The 18,875-nt window shown below is 43.9% G+C and overlaps 1 long non-coding RNA gene across 3 annotated transcripts in view; it reads left to right on the top strand.

The window, feature by feature from the left end:
- LOC307181487 overlaps window positions 1-18,875 on the top strand; it is a 501,935-nt gene that overhangs the window by 431,591 nt on the left and 51,469 nt on the right. The window contains exon 3 of one of the 3 annotated variants that reach the window (XR_013826883.1): window positions 8,759-8,821. The exons of the other annotated variants lie outside the window; for them this stretch is intronic. This is a non-coding gene — a long non-coding RNA (uncharacterized lncRNA). Of the gene's footprint in view, window positions 1-8,758; window positions 8,822-18,875 lie in introns of those variants that run through there. 3 annotated transcript variants of the gene reach the window in all.

The raw sequence follows: 18,875 nt of genomic DNA, 5'->3' as shown, positions 1-18,875 counted from the left end.
TGCTGAGCTCCTTTCTTCAACTCGCTTTCTTGTGACCTGGCCGCAACACCGCAGGATGGCTTCAGGCCCTAATCTGGTTCCGGCCCGGCCTGCTGAGCCTTTGGTTAATTCCTCTTCCTGGTGGGAAATGAGAGTTAAATTTGCCCGTCCAGACACCTCCAGCTAGCCTCTCATTGGTTCTCGCTATTCCTGTTCATCTTCCGCAGAAATTGCAAACTGGGCCAAACAGGATGTTAAAGGGACTCACCCTCCAAGTGGGGAGAGTGTTAGTAAAGCGTCTGGAATGTTGCACCCGAGTACCAGGGGAGGAAAACTGAGACATATTTGAACACGTCTCCCGATCACATGGTTGATCATACTCTAGGTTCCACATGCATGTTTTAGCTGAAGGAAGAATACCTTAAACCTGGGTAGTTGAAACCCGTGGAATGGGTACCATGCAATATGACTTCAACGGGTCTTCATTTGCTCACCGAACCTCTCCAATCCTATCACTGCTGCGTTTATGCCCCTGTACACATGCTTGATTCTCTTTCGGAGACATAGCAATCCATAGGTTTTAAGATACTTACTAGTCAGGTACATTCTTAGGCGTTTAATATGCGGTGTTGAGTCCATTTCGTTGAGCAAGGAGTAGCTCTTGTCTATTCCATATTTGACTTAAGGAACTTTATCTGTGCTCATTTCAATCTCTGGTTTTATGCAGCACCCCAACTCACCTTTACCCTTAAGCAAGCATAAGTTGGTTTTCTAAATTTGAGACCCTGTTCTGTTCTGTAATTCAGTTCCTGTGTAGCCAAGTTTACATTCCGTGTATTACTGATATCTTATGATGTTTCTTTTTCTGTGTGACTTACTTCAGTTAGAATCATCATACCTGAATCCACTCATTGTGCTGCTAAGGGCCTGATGACACAGATTTCATTGCTGAGTGATATTGCTTTGTAAGTAAATACCACAACTTCTTTATCCATTTTTCACTTTCTGCGATGTTGAACTTGTACTGTAAACGAGGTTCTTGTAAACAGAGCCGTTCCAAACTTTGGGGTGGCTGTGTCTTTTTGATTTTAATTTCCCTAAGCTATAGGACCATAAGTGGAAGTGTCCTAGGTTCTGTTGCTTTGTTTTTTAGATGTTTCAGGAAACACCATACACTTCTCCCGAGTGGTTGTTGGCAATTTACATCCCGCCCATCAGCATAACAAGGCTCCCAGTTCTCCATGGCCTGTCCTGCCTTTCTGGATTTTACACTTTTTTCAGATGGCCCTTTTGACCGGGGGGAAGTGAGACTTCATTGTAGTGCAGATTTCCTTTGCAAGCTTGCTTGGTTGGCCAAAAAGGGCGTATGCGTTTTTTCCTGAATATATTCAGGAAAAAACGCATACGCCCTTTTTGGCCAAGTGCATCATTGTGGACGTTCTGCCTCTTTTCCTATGCTTTCAATGCAATTCCAGTCTACCTCCTGAAATCGGTTTCCTGCAATTCTGCCCCGCTTTCAAGTCCTCTTGGCAGCCTTACTTCAGTCTATTTTTGGACGATAGCTGTCATTTATAACTCTGCAGGTTTGTGAATTACAGTGCCCCTGAGCTCCTTTCTTCAACTCGCTTTCTTTTGAGCTGGCCGCAACACCGCAGGATGGCTTCAGGCCCTAATCTGGTTCCGGTACGGCACGCTGAGCCTTTGGTTATTTCCTCTTCCTGGTGGGAAATGAGAGTTAAATTTGCCCGTCCAGACACCTCCAGCTAGCCTCTCATTGGTTCTCGCTATTCCTGTTCATCTTCCGCAGAAATTGCAAACTGGGCCAAACAGGAGGTTAAAGGCGCTGACTCTCCAAGTGGGGAGAGTGTTAGTAAAGCGTCTGGAATGTTGCACCCGAGTACCAGGGGAGGATAACTGAGACATATTTGAACACGTCTCCCGTTCACATGGTTGATCATACTTGGGTTCCACATGCATGTTTTAGCTGAAGGAAGAATACCTTAAACCTGGAGAGTTGAGACCCGTGTAATGGGTACCATGCAATATGACTTCAAAGGGTCTTCATTTGCTCACCGAACCTCTCCAATCCTATCACTGCTGCGTTTATGCCCCTGTACACATGCTTGATTCTCTTTTGGAGACATAGCAATCCATAGGTTTTACGATACTTACTAGTCAGGTACATTCTTAGGCGTTTAATATGCGGTGTTGAGTCCATTTCGTTGAGCAAGGAGTAGCTCTTGTCTATTCCATATTTGACTTAAGGAACTTTATCTGTGCTCATTTCAATCTCTGGTTTTATGCAGCACCCCAACTCACCTTTCCCCTTAAGCAAGCATAAGTTGGTTTTCTAAATTTGAGACCCTGTTCTGTTCTGTAATTCAGTTCCTGTGTAGCCAAGTTTACATTCCGTGTATTACTGATATCTTATGATGTTTCTTTTTCTGTGTGACTTATTTCAGTTAGAATCATCATACCTGAATCCACTCATTGTGCTGCTAAGGGCCTGATGACATAGATTTCATTGCTGAGTGATATTGCTTTGTAAGTAAATACCACAACTTCTTTATCCATTTTTCACTTTCTGCGATGTTGAACGTGTACTGTAAACGAGGTTCTTGTAAACAGAGGCGTCCCAAACTTTGGGGTGGCTGTGTCTTTTTGATTTTAATTTCCCTAAGCTATAGGACCATAAGTGGCAGTACCCTAGGCTCTGTTGCTTTGTTTTTTAGATGTTTCAGGAAACACCATACGCTTCTCCCGAGTGTCTGTTGGCAATTTACATCCCGCCCATCAGCATAACAAGGCTCCCAGTTCTCCATGGCCTGTCCTGCCTTTCTGGATTTTACACTTTTTTCAGATGGCCCTTTTGACCGGGGGGAAGTGAGACTTCATTGTAGTGCAGATTTCCTTTGCAAGCTTGCTTGGTTGGCCAAAAAGGGCGTATGCGTTTTTTCCTGAATATATTCAGGAAAAAACGCATACGCCCTTTTTGGCCAAGTGCATCATTGTGGACGTTCTGCCTCTTTTCCTATGCTTTCAATGCAATTCCAGTCTACCTCCTGAAATCGGTTTCCTGCAATTCTGCCCCGCTTTCAAGTCCTCTTGGCAGCCTTACTTCAGTCTATTTTTGGACGATAGCTGTCATTTATAACTCTGCAGGTTTGTGAATTACAGTGCCCCTGAGCTCCTTTCTTCAACTCGCTTTCTTGTGACCTGGCCGCAAGACCGCAGGATGGCTTCAGGCCCTAATCTGGTTCCGGTACGGCATGCTGAGCCTTTGGTTAATTACTCTTCCTGGTGGGAAATGAGAGTTAAATTTGCCCGTCCAGACACCTCCAGTTAGCCTCTCATTGGTTCTCGCTATTCCTGTTCACCTTCCGCAGAAATTGCAAACTGGGCCAAACAGGAGGTTAAAGGGACTGACACTCCAAGTGGGGAGAGTGTTAGTAAAGCGTCTGGAATGTTGCACCCGAGTGCCAGGGGAGGAAAACTGAGACATATTTGAACACGTCTCCCGTTCACATGGTTGATCATACTTGGTTTCCACATGCATGTTTTAGCTGAAGGAAGAATACCTTAAACCTGGAGAGTTAAGACCCGTGTAATGGTTACCATGCAATATGACTTCAACGGGTTTTCATTTGCTCACCGAACCTCTCCAATCCTATCACTGCTGCGTTTATGCCCCTGTACACATGCTTGATTCTCTTTCGGAGACATAGCAATCCATAGGTTTTAAGATACTTACTAGTCAGGTACATTCTTAGGCGTTTAATATGGGGTGTTGAGTCCATTTCGTTGAGCAAGGAGTAGCTCTTGTCTATTCCATATTTGGCTTAAGGAAATTTATCTGTGCTCATTTCAATCTCTGGTTTTATGCAGCACCCCAACTCACCTTTACCCTTAAGCAAGAATAAGTTGGTTTTCTAAATTTGAGACCCTGTTCTGTTCTGTAATTCAGTTCCTGTGTAGTCAAGTTTACATTCCGTGTATTACTGATATCTTATGATGTTTCTTTTTCTGTGTGACTTATTTCAGTTAGAATCATCATACCTGAATCCACTCATTGTGCTGCTAAGGGCCTGATGACACAGATTTCATTGCTGAGTGATATTGCTTTGTAAGTAAATACCACAACTTCTTTATCCATTTTTCATTTTCTGCGATGTTGAACTTGTACTGTAAACGAGGTTCTTGTAAACAGAGGCGTCCCAAACTTTGGGGTGGCTGTGTCTTTTTGATTTTAATTTCCCTAAGCTATAGGACCATAAGTGGAAGTGCCCTAGGTTCTGTTGCTTTGTTTTTTAGATGTTTCAGGAAACACCATACACTTCTCCCGAGTGTCTGTTGGCAATTTACATCCCGCCCATCAGCATAACAAGGCTCCCAGTTCTCCATGGCCTGTCCTGCCTTTCTGGACTTTACACTTTTTTCAGATGGCCCTTTTGACTGGGGGGAAGTGAGACTTCATTGTAGTGCAGATTTCCTTTGCAAGCTTGCTTGGTTGGCCAAAAAGGGCGTATGCGTTTTTTCCTGAATATATTCAGGAAAAAACGCATACGCCCTTCTTGGCCAAGTGCATCATTGTGGACGTTCTGCCTCTTTTCCTATGCTTTCAATGCAATTCCAGTCTACCTCCTGAAATCGGTTTCCTGCAATTCTGCCCCGCTTTCAAGTCCTCTTGGCAGCCTTACTTCAGTCTATTTTTGGACGATAGCTGTTATTTATAACTCTGCAGGTTTGTGAATTACAGTGCTCCTGAGCTCCTTTCTTCAACTCGCTTTCTTGTGACCTGGCCGCAACACCGCAGGATGGCTTCAGGCCCTAATCTGGTTCCGGCCCGGCCTGCTGAGCCTTTGGTTAATTCCTCTTCCTGGTGGGAAATGAGAGTTAAATTTGCCCGTCCAGACACCTCCAGCTAGCCTCTCATTGGTTCTCGCTATTCCTGTTCATCTTCCGCAGAAATTGCAAACTGGGCCAAACAGGATGTTAAAGGGACTCACCCTCCAAGTGGGGAGAGTGTTAGTAAAGCGTCTGGAATGTTGCACCCGAGTACCAGGGGAGGAAAACTGAGACATATTTGAACACGTCTCCCGATCACATGGTTGATCATACTCTAGGTTCCACATGCATGTTTTAGCTGAAGGAAGAATACCTTAAACCTGGGTAGTTGAAACCCGTGGAATGGGTACCATGCAATATGACTTCAAAGGGTCTTCATTTGCTCACCGAACCTCTCCAATCCTATCACTGCTGCGTTTATGCCCCTGTACACATGCTTGATTCTCTTTCGGAGACATAGCAATCCATAGGTTTTAAGATACTTACTAGTCAGGTACATTCTTAGGCGTTTAATATGCGGTGTTGAGTCCATTTCGTTGAGCAAGGAGTAGCTCTTGTCTATTCCATATTTGACTTAAGGAACTTTATCTGTGCTCATTTCAATCTCTGGTTTTATGCAGCACCCCAACTCACCTTTCCCCTTAAGCAAGCATAAGTTGGTTTTCTAAATTTGAGACCCTGTTCTGTTCTGTAATTCAGTTCCTGTGTAGCCAAGTTTACATTCCGTGTATTACTGATATCTTATGATGTTTCTTTTTCTGTGTGACTTACTTCAGTTAGAATCATCATACCTGAATCCACTCATTGTGCTGCTAAGGGCCTGATGACACAGATTTCATTGCTGAGTGATATTGCTTTGTAAGTAAATACCACAACTTCTTTATCCATTTTTCACTTTCTGCGATGTTGAACTTGTACTGTAAACGAGGTTCTTGTAAACAGAGCCGTTCCAAACTTTGGGGTGGCTGTGTCTTTTTGATTTTAATTTCCCTAAGCTATAGGACCATAAGTGGAAGTGTCCTAGGTTCTGTTGCTTTGTTTTTTAGATGTTTCAGGAAACACCATACACTTCTCCCGAGTGGTTGTTGGCAATTTACATCCCGCCCATCAGCATAACAAGGCTCCCAGTTCTCCATGGCCTGTCCTGCCTTTCTGGATTTTACACTTTTTTCAGATGGCCCTTTTGACCGGGGGGAAGTGAGACTTCATTGTAGTGCAGATTTCCTTTGCAAGCTTGCTTGGTTGGCCAAAAAGGGCGTATGCGTTTTTTCCTGAATATATTCAGGAAAAAACGCATACGCCCTTTTTGGCCAAGTGCATCATTGTGGACGTTCTGCCTCTTTTCCTATGCTTTCAATGCAATTCCAGTCTACCTCCTGAAATCGGTTTCCTGCAATTCTGCCCCGCTTTCAAGTCCTCTTGGCAGCCTTACTTCAGTCTATTTTTGGACGATAGCTGTCATTTATAACTCTGCAGGTTTGTGAATTACAGTGCCCCTGAGCTCCTTTCTTCAACTCGCTTTCTTTTGAGCTGGCCGCAACACCGCAGGATGGCTTCAGGCCCTAATCTGGTACCGGTACGGCACGCTGAGCCTTTGGTTATTTCCTCTTCCTGGTGGGAAATGAGAGTTAAATTTGCCCGTCCAGACACCTCCAGCTAGCCTCTCATTGGTTCTCGCTATTCCTGTTCATCTTCCGCAGAAATTGCAAACTGGGCCAAACAGGAGGTTAAAGGCGCTGACTCTCCAAGTGGGGAGAGTGTTAGTAAAGCGTCTGGAATGTTGCACCCGAGTACCAGGGGAGGATAACTGAGACATATTTGAACACGTCTCCCGTTCACATGGTTGATCATACTTGGGTTCCACATGCATGTTTTAGCTGAAGGAAGAATACCTTAAACCTGGAGAGTTGAGACCCGTGTAATGGGTACCATGCAATATGACTTCAAAGGGTCTTCATTTGCTCACCGAACCTCTCCAATCCTATCACTGCTGCGTTTATGCCCCTGTACACATGCTTGATTCTCTTTTGGAGACATAGCAATCCATAGGTTTTACGATACTTACTAGTCAGGTACATTCTTAGGCGTTTAATATGCGGTGTTGAGTCCATTTCGTTGAGCAAGGAGTAGCTCTTGTCTATTCCATATTTGACTTAAGGAACTTTATCTGTGCTCATTTCAATCTCTGGTTTTATGCAGCACCCCAACTCACCTTTCCCCTTAAGCAAGCATAAGTTGGTTTTCTAAATTTGAGACCCTGTTCTGTTCTGTAATTCAGTTCCTGTGTAGCCAAGTTTACATTCCGTGTATTACTGATATCTTATGATGTTTCTTTTTCTGTGTGACTTATTTCAGTTAGAATCATCATACCTGAATCCACTCATTGTGCTGCTAAGGGCCTGATGACATAGATTTCATTGCTGAGTGATATTGCTTTGTAAGTAAATACCACAACTTCTTTATCCATTTTTCACTTTCTGCGATGTTGAACGTGTACTGTAAACGAGGTTCTTGTAAACAGAGGCGTCCCAAACTTTGGGGTGGCTGTGTCTTTTTGATTTTAATTTCCCTAAGCTATAGGACCATAAGTGGCAGTGCCCTAGGCTCTGTTGCTTTGTTTTTTAGATGTTTCAGGAAACACCATACGCTTCTCCCGAGTGTCTGTTGGCAATTTACATCCCGCCCATCAGCATAACAAGGCTCCCAGTTCTCCATGGCCTGTCCTGCCTTTCTGGATTTTACACTTTTTTCAGATGGCCCTTTTGACCGGGGGGAAGTGAGACTTCATTGTAGTGCAGATTTCCTTTGCAAGCTTGCTTGGTTGGCCAAAAAGGGCGTATGCGTTTTTTCCTGAATATATTCAGGAAAAAACGCATACGCCCTTTTTGGCCAAGTGCATCATTGTGGACGTTCTGCCTCTTTTCCTATGCTTTCAATGCAATTCCAGTCTACCTCCTGAAATCGGTTTCCTGCAATTCTGCCCCGCTTTCAAGTCCTCTTGGCAGCCTTACTTCAGTCTATTTTTGGACGATAGCTGTCATTTATAACTCTGCAGGTTTGTGAATTACAGTGCCCCTGAGCTCCTTTCTTCAACTCGCTTTCTTTTGAGCTGGCCGCAACACCGCAGGATGGCTTCAGGACCTAATCTGGTTCCGGTACGGCATGCTGAGCCTTTGGTTAATTCCTCTTCCTGGTGGGAAATGAGAGTTAAATTTGCCCGTCCAGACACCTCCAGTTAGCCTCTCATTGGTTCTCGCTATTCCTGTTCACCTTCCGCAGAAATTGCAAACTGGGCCAAACAGGAGGTTAAAGGGACTGACACTCCAAGTGGGGAGAGTGTTAGTAAAGCGTCTGGAATGTTGCACCCGAGTGCCAGGGGAGGAAAACTGAGACATATTTGAACACGTCTCCCTTTCACATGGTTGATCATACTTGGGTTCCACATGCATGTTTTAGCTGAAGGAAGAATACCTTAAACCTGGAGAGTTAAGACCCGTGTAATGGGTAGCATGCAATATGACTTCAAAGGGTCTTCATTTGCTCACCGAACCTCTCCAATCCTATCACTGCTGCGGTTATGCCCCTGTACACATGCTTGATTCTCTTTCGGAGACATAGCAATCCATAGGTTTTAAGATACTTACTAGTCAGGTACATTCTTAGGCGTTTAATATGCGGTGTTGAGTCCATTTTGTTGAGCAAGGAGTAGCTCTTGTCTATTCCATATTTGACTTAAGGAACTTTATCTGTGCTCATTTCAATCTCTGGTTTTATGCAGCACCCCAACTCACCTTTACCCTTAAGCAAGCATAAGTTGGTTTTCTAAATTTGAGACCCTGTTCTGTTCTGTAATTCAGTTCCTGTGTAGCCAAGTTTACATTCCGTGTATTAGTGATATCTTATGATGTTTCTTTTTCTGTGTGACTTATTTCAGTTAGAATCATCGTACCTGAATCTACTCATTATGCTGCTACGGGCCTGATGACATAGATTTCATTGCTGAGTGATACTGCATTGTACGTAAGTACCACAAGTTCTTTATCCATTTTTCACTTTCTGCGATGTTGAACTTGTACTGTAAACGAGGTTCTTGTAAACAGAGCCGTTCCAAACTTTGGGGTGGCTGTGTCTTTTTGATTTTAATTTCCCTAAGCTATAGGACCATAAGTGGCAGTGCCCTAGGCTCTGTTGCTTTGTTTTTTAGATGTTTCAGGAAACACCATACACTTCTCCCGAGTGGTTGTTGGCAATTTACATCCCGCCCATCAGCATAACAAGGCTCCCAGTTCTCCATGGCCTGTCCTGCCTTTCTGGATTTTACACTTTTTTCAGATGGCCCTTTTGACCGGGGGGAAGTGAGACTTCATTGTAGTGCAGATTTCCTTTGCAAGCTTGCTTGGTTGACCAAAAAGGGCGTATGCGTTTTTTCCTGAATATATTCAGGAAAAAACGCATACGCCCTTTTTGGCCAAGTGCATCATTGTGGACGTTCTGCCTCTTTTCCTATGCTTTCAATGCAATTCCAGTCTACCTCCTGAAATCGGTTTCCTGCAATTCTGCCCCGCTTTCAAGTCCTCTTGGCAGCCTTACTTCAGTCTATTTTTGGAAGATAGCTGTCATTTATAACTCTGCAGGTTTGTGAATTACAGTGCCCCTGAGCTCCTTTCTTCAACTCGCTTTCTTTTGACCTGGCCGCAACACCGCAGGATGGCTTCAGGCCCTAATCTGGTTCCGGCACGGCACGCTGCGCCTTTGGTTATTTCCTCTTCCTGGTGGGAAATGAGAGTTAAATTTGCCCGTCCAGACACCTCCAGCTAGTCTCTCATTGGTTCTCGCTATTCCTGTTCATCTTCCGCAGAAATTGCAAACTGGGCCAAAGAGGAGGTTAAAGTCGCTGACTCTCCAAGTGGGGAGAGTGTTAGTAAAGCGTCTGGAATGTTGCACTCGAGTACCAGGGGAGGAAAACTGAGACATATTTGAACACGTCTCCCGTTCACATGATTGATCATACTTGGGTTCCACATGCATGTTTTAGCTGAAGGAAGAATACCTTAAACCTGGAGAGTTAAGACCCGTGAAATGGGTACCATGCAATATGACTTCAAAGAGTCTTCATTTGCTCACCGAACCTCTCCAATCCTATCACTGCTGTGTTTATGCCCCTGTACACATGCTTGATTCTCTTTCGGAGACATAGCAATCCATAGGTTTTAAGATACCTACTAGTCAGGTACATTCTTAGGCGTTTAATATGCGGTGTTGAGTCCATTTCGTTGAGCAAGGAGTAGCTCTTGTCTATTCCATATTTGACTTAAGGAACTTTATCTGTGCTCATTTCAATCTCTGGTTTTATGCAGCACCCCAACTCACCTTTACCCTTAAGCAAGCATAAGTTGGTTTTCTAAATTTGAGACCCTGTTCTGTTCTGTAATTCAGTTCCTGTGTAGCCAAGTTTACATTCCGTGTATTACTGATATCTTATGATGTTTCTTTTTCTGTGTGACTTACTTCAGTTAGAATCATCATACCTGAATCCACTCATTGTGCTGCTAAGGGCCTGATGACACAGATTTCATTGCTGAGTGATATTGCTTTGTAAGTAAATACCACAACTTCTTTATCCATTTTTCACTTTCTGCGATGTTGAACTTGTACTGTAAACGAGGTTCTTGTAAACAGAGCCGTTCCAAACTTTGGGGTGGCTGTGTCTTTTTGATTTTAATTTCCCTAAGCTATAGGACCATAAGTGGAAGTGCCCTAGGTTCTGTTGCTTTGATTTTTAGATGTTTCAGGAAACACCATACACTTCTCCCGAGTGGTTGTTGGCAATTTACATCCCGCCCATCAGCATAACAAGGCTCCCAGTTCTCCATGGCCTCTCCTGCCTTTCTGGATTTTACACTTTTTTCAGATGGCCCTTTTGACCGGGGAGAAGTGAGACTTCATTGTAGTGCAGATTTCCTTTGCAAGCTTGCTTGTTGGCCAAAAAGGGCGTATGCGTTTTTTCCTGAATATATTCAGGAAAAAATGCATACGCCCTTTTTGGCCAAGTGCATCATTGTGGACGTTCTGCCTCTTTTCCTATGCTTTCAATGCAATTCCAGTCTACCTCCTGAAATCGGTTTCCTGCAATTCTGCCCCGCTTTCAAGTCCTCTTGTCAGCCTTACTTCAGTCTATTTTTGGACGATAGCTGTCATTTATAACTCTGCAGGTTTGTGAATTACAGTGCCCCTGAGCTCCTTTCTTCAACTCGCTTTCTTGTGACCTGGCCGCAACACCGCAGGATGGCTTCAGGCCCTAATCTGGTTCCGGCACGGCACGCTGAGCCTTTGGTTATTTCCTCTTCCTGGTGGGAAATGAGAGTTAAATTTGCCCGTCCAGACACCTCCAGCTAGTCTCTCATTGGTTCTCGCTATTCCTGTTCATCTTCCGCAGAAATTGCAAACTGGGCAAAACAGGAGGTTAAAGGCGCTGACTCTCCAAGTGGGGAGAGTGTTAGTAAAGCGTCTGGAATGTTGCACCCGAGTACCAGGGGAGGAAAACTGAGACATATTTGAACACGTCTCCCATTCACATGGTTGATCATACTTGGGTTCCACATGCATGTTTTAGCTGAAGGAAGAATACCTTAAACCTGGAGAGTTAAGACCCGTGTAATGGGTACCATGCAATATGACTTCAAAGGGTTTTCATTTGCTCACCGAACCTCTCCAATCCTATCACTGCTGCGTTTATGCCCCTGTACACATGCTTGATTCTCTTTCGGAGACATAGCAATCCATAGGTTTTAAGATACTTACTAGTCAGGTACATTCTTAGGCGTTTAATATGCGGTGTTGAGTCCATTTCGTTGAGCAAGGAGTAGCTCTTGTCTATTCCATATTTGACTTAAGGAACTTTATCTGTGCTCATTTCAATCTCTGGTTTTATGCAGCACCCCAACTCACCTTTACCCTTAAGCAAGCATAAGTTGGTTTTCTAAATTTGAGACCCTGTTCTGTTCTGTAATTCAGTTCCTGTGTAGCCAAGTTTACATTCTGTGTATTACTGATATCTCATGATGTTTCTTTTTCTGTGTGACTTATTTCAGTTAGAATCATCATACCTGAATCCACTCATTGTGATGCTAAGGGCCTGATGACATAGATTTCATTGCTGAGTGATATTGCTTTGTAAGTAAATACCACAACTTCTTTATCCATTTTTCACTTTCTGCGATGTTGAACTTGTACTGTAAACGAGGTTCTTGTAAACAGAGCCGTTCCAAACTTTGGGGTGGCTGTGTCTTTTTGATTTTAATTTCCCTAAGCTATAGGACCATAAGTGGCAGTGCCCTAGGCTCTGTTGCTTTGTTTTTTAGATGTTTCAGGAAACACCATACACTTCTCCCGAGTGTCTGTTGGCAATTTACATCCCGCCCATCAGCATAACAAGGCTCCCAGTTCTCCATGGCCTGTCCTGCCTTTCTGGATTTTACACTTTTTTCAGATGGCCCTTTTGACCGGGGGGAAGTGAGACTTCATTGTAGTGCAGATTTCCTTTGCAAGCTTGCTTGGTTGGCCAAAAAGGGCGTATGCGTTTTTTCCTGAATATATTCAGGAAAAAACGCATACGCCCTTCTTGGCCAAGTGCATCATTGTGGACGTTCTGCCTCTTTTCCTATGCTTTCAATGCAATTCCAGTCTACCTCCTGAAATCGGTTTCCTGCAATTCTGCCCCGCTTTCAAGTCCTCTTGGCAGCCTTACTTCAGTCTATTTTTGGACGATAGCTGTCATTTATAACTCTGCAGGTTTGTGAATTACAGTGCCCCTGAGCTCCTTTCTTCAACTCGCTTTCTTGTGACCTGGCCGCAACACCGCAGGATGGCTTCAGGCCCTAATCTGGTTCCGGCACGGCACGCTGAGCCTTTGGTTATTTCCTCTTCCTGGTGGGAAATGAGAGTTAAATTTGCCCGTCCAGACACCTCCAGCTAGTCTCTCATTGGTTCTCGCTATTCCTGTTCATCTTCCGCAGAAATTGCAAACTGGGCCAAACAGGAGGTTAAAGGCGCTGACTCTCCAAGTGGGGAGAGTGTTAGTAAAGCGTCTGGAATGTTGCACCCGAGTACCAGGGGAGGAAAACTGAGACATATATGAACACGTCTCCCGTTCACATGGTTGATCATACTTGGGTTCCACATGCATGTTTTAGCTGAAGGAAGAATACCTTAAACCTGGAGAGTTAAGACCCGTGTAATGGGTACCATGCAATATGACTTCAAAGGGTCTTCATTTGCTCACCGAACCTCTCCAATCCTATCACTGCTGCGTTTATGCCCCTGTACACATGCTTGATTCTCTTTCGGAGACATAGCAATCCATAGGTTTTAAGATACTTACTAGTCAGGTACATTCTTAGGTGTTTAATATGCGGTGTTGAGTCCATTTCGTTGAGCAAGGAGTAGCTCTTGTCTATTCCATATTTGACTTAAGGAACTTTATCTGTGCTCATTTCAATCTCTGGTTTTATGCAGCACCCCAACTCACCTTTACCCTTAAGCAAGCATAAGTTGGTTTTCTAAATTTGAGACCCTGTTCTGTTCTGTAATTCAGTTCCTGTGTAGTCAAGTTTACATTCCGTGTATTACTGATATCTTATGATGTTTCTTTTTCTGTGTGACTTACTTCAGTTAGAATCATCATACCTGAATCCACTCATTGTGCTGCTAAGGGCCTGATGACACAGATTTCATTGCTGAGTGATATTGCTTTGTAAGTAAATACCACAACTTCTTTATCCATTTTTCACTTTCTGCGATGTTGAACTTGTACTGTAAACGAGGTTCTTGTAAACAGAGCCGTTCCAAACTTTGGGGTGGCTGTGTCTTTTTGATTTTAATTTCCCTAAGCTATAGGACCATAAGTGGAAGTGCCCTAGGCTCTGTTGCTTTGTTTTTTAGATGTTTCAGGAAACACCATACACTTCTCCCAAGTGTCTGTTGGCAATTTACATCCCGCCCATCAGCATAACAAGGCTCCCAGTTCTCAATGGCCTGTTGCCTTTCTGGATTTTACACTTTTTTCAGATGGCCCTTTTGGCTGGGGGGAAGTGAGACTTCATTGTAGTGCAGATTTCCTTTGCAAGCTTGCTTGTTGGCCAAAAAGGGCGTATGCGTTTTTTCCTGAATATATTCAGGAAAAAACGCATACGCCCTTTTTGGCCAAGTGCATCATTGTGGACGTTCTGCCTCTTTTCCTATGCTTTCAATGCAATTCCAGTCTACCTCCTGAAATCGGTTTCCTGCAATTCTGCCCCGCTTTCAAGTCCTCTTGGCAGCCTTACTTCAGTCTATTTTTGGACGATAGCTGTCATTTATAACTCTGCAGGTTTGTGAATTACAGTGTCCCTGAGCTCCTTTCTTCAACTCGCTTTCTTGTGACCTGGCCGCAACACCGCAGGATGGCTTCAGGCCCTAATCTGGTTCCGGCACGGCACGCTGAGCCTTTGGTTATTTCCTCTTCCTGGTGGGAAATGAGAGTTAAATTTGCCCGTCCAGACACCTCCAGCTAGTCTCTCATTGGTTCTCGCTATTCCTGTTCATCTTCCGCAGAAATTGCAAACTGGGCAAAACAGGAGGTTAAAGGCGCTGACTCTCCAAGTGGGGAGAGTGTTAGTAAAGCGTCTGGAATGTTGCACCCGAGTACCAGGGGAGGAAAACTGAGACATATTTGAACACGTCTCCCATTCACATGGTTGATCATACTTGGGTTCCACATGCATGTTTTAGCTGAAGGAAGAATACCTTAAACCTGGAGAGTTAAGACCCGTGTAATGGGTACCATGCAATATGACTTCAAAGGGTTTTCATTTGCTCACCGAACCTCTCCAATCCTATCACTGCTGCGTTTATGCCCCTGTACACATGCTTGATTCTCTTTCGGAGACATAGCAATCCATAGGTTTTAAGATACTTACTAGTCAGGTACATTCTTAGGCGTTTAATATGCGGTGTTGAGTCCATTTCGTTGAGCAAGGAGTAGCTCTTGTCTATTCCATATTTGACTTAAGGAACTTTATCTGTGCTCATTTCAATCTCTGGTTTTATGCAGCACCCCAACTCACCTTTACCCTTAAGCAAGCATAAGTTGGTTTTCTAAATTTGAGACCCTGTTCTGTTCTGTAATTCAGTTCCTGTGTAGCCAAGTTTACATTCTGTGTATTACTGATATCTCATGATGTTTCTTTTTCTGTGTGACTTATTTCAGTTAGAATCATCATACCTGAATCCACTCATTGTGATGCTAAGGGCCTGATGACATAGATTTCATTGCTGAGTGATATTGCTTTGTAAGTAAATACCACAACTTCTTTATCCATTTTTCACTTTCTGCGATGTTGAACTTGTACTGTAAACGAGGTTCTTGTAAACAGAGCCGTTCCAAACTTTGGGGTGGCTGTGTCTTTTTGATTTTAATTTCCCTAAGCTATAGGACCATAAGTGGCAGTGCCCTAGGCTCTGTTGCTTTGTTTTTTAGATGTTTCAGGAAACACCATACACTTCTCCCGAGTGTCTGTTGGCAATTTACATCCCGCCCATCAGCATAACAAGGCTCCCAGTTCTCCATGGCCTGTCCTGCCTTTCTGGATTTTACACTTTTTTCAGATGGCCCTTTTGACCGGGGGGAAGTGAGACTTCATTGTAGTGCAGATTTCCTTTGCAAGCTTGCTTGGTTGGCCAAAAAGGGCGTATGCGTTTTTTCCTGAATATATTCAGGAAAAAACGCATACGCCCTTCTTGGCCAAGTGCATCATTGTGGACGTTCTGCCTCTTTTCCTATGCTTTCAATGCAATTCCAGTCTACCTCCTGAAATCGGTTTCCTGCAATTCTGCCCCGCTTTCAAGTCCTCTTGGCAGCCTTACTTCAGTCTATTTTTGGACGATAGCTGTCATTTATAACTCTGCAGGTTTGTGAATTACAGTGCCCCTGAGCTCCTTTCTTCAACTCGCTTTCTTGTGACCTGGCCGCAACACCGCAGGATGGCTTCAGGCCCTAATCTGGTTCCGGCACGGCACGCTGAGCCTTTGGTTATTTCCTCTTCCTGGTGGGAAATGAGAGTTAAATTTGCCCGTCCAGACACCTCCAGCTAGTCTCTCATTGGTTCTCGCTATTCCTGTTCATCTTCCGCAGAAATTGCAAACTGGGCCAAACAGGAGGTTAAAGGCGCTGACTCTCCAAGTGGGGAGAGTGTTAGTAAAGCGTCTGGAATGTTGCACCCGAGTACCAGGGGAGGAAAACTGAGACATATATGAACACGTCTCCCGTTCACATGGTTGATCATACTTGGGTTCCACATGCATGTTTTAGCTGAAGGAAGAATACCTTAAACCTGGAGAGTTAAGACCCGTGTAATGGGTACCATGCAATATGACTTCAAAGGGTCTTCATTTGCTCACCGAACCTCTCCAATCCTATCACTGCTGCGTTTATGCCCCTGTACACATGCTTGATTCTCTTTCGGAGACATAGCAATCCATAGGTTTTAAGATACTTACTAGTCAGGTACATTCTTAGGCGTTTAATATGCGGTGTTGAGTCCATTTCGTTGAGCAAGGAGTAGCTCTTGTCTATTCCATATTTGACTTAAGGAACTTTATCTGTGCTCATTTCAATCTCTGGTTTTATGCAGCACCCCAACTCACCTTTACCCTTAAGCAAGCATAAGTTGGTTTTCTAAATTTGAGACCCTGTTCTGTTCTGTAATTCAGTTCCTGTGTAGTCAAGTTTACATTCCGTGTATTACTGATATCTTATGATGTTTCTTTTTCTGTGTGACTTACTTCAGTTAGAATCATCATACCTGAATCCACTCATTGTGCTGCTAAGGGCCTGATGACACAGATTTCATTGCTGAGTGATATTGCTTTGTAAGTAAATACCACAACTTCTTTATCCATTTTTCACTTTCTGCGATGTTGAACTTGTACTGTAAACGAGGTTCTTGTAAACAGAGCCGTTCCAAACTTTGGGGTGGCTGTGTCTTTTTGATTTTAATTTCCCTAAGCTATAGGACCATAAGTGGAAGTGCCCTAGGCTCTGTTGCTTTGTTTTTTAGATGTTTCAGGAAACACCATACACTTCTCCCAAGTGTCTGTTGGCAATTTACATCCCGCCCATCAGCATAACAAGGCTCCCAGTTCTCAATGGCCTGTTGCCTTTCTGGATTTTACACTTTTTTCAGATGGCCCTTTTGGCTGGGGGGAAGTGAGACTTCATTGTAGTGCAGATTTCCTTTGCAAGCTTGCTTGTTGGCCAAAAAGGGCGTATGCGTTTTTTCCTGAATATATTCAGGAAAAAATGCATACGCCCTTTTTGGCCAAGTGCATCATTGTGGACGTTCTGCCTCTTTTCCTATGCTTTCAATGCAATTCCAGTCTACCTCCTGAAATCGGTTTCCTGCAATTCTGCCCCGCTTTCAAGTCCTCTTGGCAGCCTTACTTCAGTCTATTTTTGGACGATAGCTGTCATTTATAACTCTGCAGGTTTGTGAATTACAGTGCCCCTGAGCTCCTTTCTTCAACTCGCTTTCTTGTGACCTGGCCGCAACACCGCAGGATGGCTTCAGGCCCTAATCTGGTTCCGGCACGGCACGCTGAGCCTTTGGTTATTTCCTCTTCCTGGTGGGAAATGAGAGTTAAATTTGCCCGTCCAGACACCTCCAGCTAGTCTCTCATTGGTTCTCGCTATTCCTGTTCATCTTCCGCAGAAATTGCAAACTGGGCCAAACAGGAGGTTAAAGGCGCTGACTCTCCAAGTGGGGAGAGTGTTAGTAAAGCGTCTGGAATGTTGCACCCGAGTACCAGGGGAGGAAAACTGAGACATATTTGAACACGTCTCCCGTTCACATGGTTGATCATACTTGGGTTCCACATGCATGTTTTAGCTGAAGGAAGAATACCTTAAACCTGGAGAGTTAAGACCCGTGTAATGGGTACCATGCAATATGACTTCAAAGGGTCTTCATTTGCTCACCGAACCTCTCCAATCCTATCACTGCTGCGTTTATGCCCCTGTACACATGCTTGATTCTCTTTCGGAGACATAGCAATCCATAGGTTTTAAGATACTTACTAGTCAGGTACATTCTTAGGCGTTTAATATGCGGTGTTGAGTCCATTTCGTTGAGCAAGGAGTAGCTCTTGTCTATTCCATATTTGACTTAAGGAACTTTATCTGTGCTCATTTCAATCTCTGGTTTTATGCAGCACCCCAACTCACCTTTACCCTTAAGCAAGCATAAGTTGGTTTTCTAAATTTGAGACCCTGTTCTGTTCTGTAATTCAGTTCCTGTGTAGCCAAGTTTACATTCTGTGTATTACTGATATCTCATGATGTTTCTTTTTCTGTGTGACTTATTTCAGTTAGAATCATCATACCTGAATCCACTCATTGTGATGCTAAGGGCCTGATGACATAGATTTCATTGCTGAGTGATATTGCTTTGTAAGTAAATACCACAACTTCTTTATCCATTTTTCACTTTCTGCGATGTTGAACTTGTACTGTAAACGAGGTTCTTGTAAACAGAGCCGTTCCAAACTTTGGGGTGGCTGTGTCTTTTTGATTTTAATTTCCCTAAGCTATAGGACCATAAGTGGCAGTGCCCTAGGCTCTGTTGCTTTGTTTTTTAGATGTTTCAGGAAACACCATACACTTCTCCAGAGTGTCTGTTGGCAATTTACATCCCGCCCATCAGCATAACAAGGCTCCCAGTTCTCCATGGCCTGTCCTGCCTTTCTGGATTTTACACTTTTTTCAGATGGCCCTTTTGACCGGGGGGAAGTGAGACTTCATTGTAGTGCAGATTTCCTTTGCAAGCTTGCTTGGTTGGCCAAAAAGGGCGTATGCGTTTTTTCCTGAATATATTCAGGAAAAAACGCATACGCCCTTCTTGGCCAAGTGCATCATTGTGGACGTTCTGCCTCTTTTCCTATGCTTTCAATGCAATTCCAGTCTACCTCCTGAAATCGGTTTCCTGCAATTCTGCCCCGCTTTCAAGTCCTCTTGGCAG

This window comes from Stenella coeruleoalba, assembly GCF_951394435.1.
Source record: "Stenella coeruleoalba genome assembly, contig: scaffold_88, whole genome shotgun sequence".
In the NCBI taxonomy this organism is placed as follows: domain Eukaryota; kingdom Metazoa; phylum Chordata; class Mammalia; order Artiodactyla; family Delphinidae; genus Stenella; species Stenella coeruleoalba.
The sequence above is the reverse complement of the archived record's forward strand: the minus strand, read 5'-3'. Positions and strand labels throughout refer to the sequence as shown.